Genomic DNA, 3,268 nt, shown 5'->3' with positions numbered 1-3,268 from the left:
CTTATTTTTGATTACTAAAAATGATTTGGAAAAAAAAATCCGTCAAATATAATGAGCATACGAGACAAGGGAGGTAATCCAGGTAAGTTGATCCAGGTAACTATTCTGTATTTGGAAATTTGAAGAAGAAAAAACGTGATCGTTATTTAAAGAATCCATTGGCAGTTAAAGTAAACATGGATGACTTTAGACGACATTTGAAATACAAGTATATCTTATTCTTCTGGGAGTAAAGGGTGTTCCAGTTTTACATCAGAGGGTAGAAAAAAAATCTTTTGTATCAATTTCAGTTAAATTTTTTGATTTGTGAACTATAGTCTGTCCCAAGATATTTTTGCCGCATATTTTCTTAAATTATTCAATATTTATAAATATCTCTTGGTTCAGACGATGTTCATTCAATAATATGAAAAAATCCCAAGATTTCCCCTTTGAAAGCCCCCTCTAGCTTGTCGGGTATCAGTACACGACTAAAAATAAAAAGTCTACGAGGTTTTTCCATTGCCAAGAAGATGAAGACGCCCGGATGTTAACGTTGAAAAATTGCGCGAGGGGTCCCGAGTATTTCCGAATGGAGAAAAGATGTCAACATTCCCCATTATAAATCTCCGTAGGAAATCTGTTTTCGTTCCTGTGAATTTTTACGAGGGAAAAATGATAATGTGTGAATGAAGTTATCTTGGGAATTTTCCCTTCCATCGATTTTAATTGCACTTCAGTCACAGGTATGTATATTTTTATTAAAAATAGTTCAAATATGCAGCAAAAATAACTTGGGACAGACTATAATTAAAAAATGAAGCAACTTTAAAGATGCTTAAGATTTAGCTAGCTACCTTCATAACCCGAATGAATCACCAATGCAAAGAAAGCATTTTATTGTTTATATTAACATCTTTCTTTCAACTATGGAAAGTATAAGTAAAGTTCACTAAATTACTGTTAACGTACATATTATTAAGTAAATTAGCTAAAAGAAAGCCAAATCGTCTCCTGTGAGACTTTGAGTCTGATATCATCATGATTATTTCGTGCAGTCCGTGGTTTATTTTAGGTCGCTGTAGGTTTCGACCAGTCGATAAACGGGGCGTGTCAATTTCAGTCCTATTAGTTTCAGCCGCAATCGATATACGGGGCGTGTAGATTTCAGTCTGGCCATTTCTATAGCTATTAATGAACTGTAAGTTTTTGTAAGAAATAGGGAGAATGCTGCATGGTAGATGTAAATATATAATTATAAATTTTGAAAACTATGTGACATGCTTTTACACTTCTTCTACATGTACATGTACATGCTACACTCTTTTCAGTAGCTTGTACAAACACTCAAGTCTTCCAAACTCACTTTGTTTTTTACCGACATGCAGTGCTGGCCAGACGATGACGTCCACTAGTATGAGGGTTTATAGTCCGAATGCATCACATGTTATTATTCTGAGAAATCTTTCCAGAATTTCATACAGCAATTGTTCACGTAAAAATTCATCATAAGCAAACTAAATGCAAAAAGGTAGCTTAAATGATTCGAATTTAATCAGTTAATATTAAATTGATTTGTTTTTAAATATCAAAAAATTAAGTGTATGATTTGGATTTAATTTGCTGCAAATTAAGTACGTGTATACAAGCATCATTAATAATATTCCTCCAAGAGAACATGTAGTTCTACGTGTTAAACACCATTTACAATATGTATTTTCTAATATAAGCAACTCGCACGCTGCTTTTAAAAATTAAATTAAATGTATTTTTTACCTTTCAAAATATTTGTACGTTTTTATTCGTCTGTAATTCAGGTTTTTTTTTAACTTTTATTTATTTATCTATTTATTCTGTTCATGCAGATTCTTTAGGATTCGTTTTGTTTCAATGTATTATACATATATTGTCCCCCGCTTTTACTCTAAGTGGGGAATATTAATTTACCTCTGTGCGTTCGTTCGTCTATGGGTGTATATGTCTTTCTGTCTGTGCATTTTCGGTTATGATAAATTTTACAGCGAGCTTTAAAATAAAAAAAATCCTGATTAATACTAATTCTTATTTCTAGAATGATAAAGTATACAATCCCCTATCCCTTCTTTTGCGGGAGACAAATAAACGTTCACACCAAGTGGGAGACACAAACATATGTATAAATCCATTAGGTTTTGTTTCAATTTGATTTCGTTTCGCACTTAAAAGGCATTTTAGATATGGCACGTATCAGTAAACTTTATTCGATGAAACATTATTTCTGTTTTACAAGTTGATGGTTTTTGGGGGGTTTCTTTGCAAAATGATCATACTCGATAAAATATCGTTCTAATCCCCAAAAATGTTATTTTTAAACATCTTTATTGCAACTTTCCAACACATCTGTATCTATCATAAAAGATTGACGTGGATACAAATAGATCATACTAGATAAAATATCGTTCTTATCTATTAAAAAAGAAAACATTCTTATTTTAACTTTTCAACACATCTGTATATATCATAAAGAAATGTATCAGTCTTTCCCAAGATATTTCTGGAGCACATTTGGCCAATTTTTAATAAAAATACACATACCTGTGAAAGAAGTGCGATTGAAATAGTTGTAAGGGATAATTTACAAGAAAATTTCATTGACACAAAATCATCTTTCACTCGGAAAAATTCACAGGAACGAAGAAAGATTTTAACGGATATTTATAATGCAATGGGAAGTGTTTACATCTTTTCTCCATTCGGAATACATCGCGCAATTTCACAACGTTATCATCCGGGCTTGCTGCAATACAAAATCCCGGTAGACATCACATTCGAAACCTGAAATAAGCTAGCAGGGGCGTTTCGACTGAAAAATCTTAGAAATTTTTCATACTGTTGAATGAACATCGTTTGAACCCTAAGGTATTTATAAATATCATGCGATTAAGCAAAATGTGAATGCAGGATATCTTGGGACAGAGTATAGATGTTGTTTTCCAAACTTCCAAGAACTTAATTTTGTTAAGGTGAAAATGATTAATCAAACCGGACCTTTTGTTATTTTGATTTTCACAACATTTCTGCATGGAGTTTCGGACTAGTGGGCCTTCGGACTAATGAACCTTCTGGCTACCGGGCTGACCCTGGCCAGACAGGATTACTCACGGCTCACTTCACATGGCTCGGGTACTTTACCTGTGCACCTGTAAAGTGACACCACTGGCTGTGTATTGTTTACTTTGGTGTTTCAGTGTAAAATTGGAATATTTGAAGCTTTCAATTATTTTATATAAGGCCTTTGCATTACGTACGT

The sequence above is a fragment of the Magallana gigas genome, chromosome 10, assembly GCF_963853765.1.
Source record: "Magallana gigas chromosome 10, xbMagGiga1.1, whole genome shotgun sequence".
Classification (NCBI taxonomy): domain Eukaryota; kingdom Metazoa; phylum Mollusca; class Bivalvia; order Ostreida; family Ostreidae; genus Magallana; species Magallana gigas.
This window is presented reverse-complemented; position numbering follows the sequence as displayed.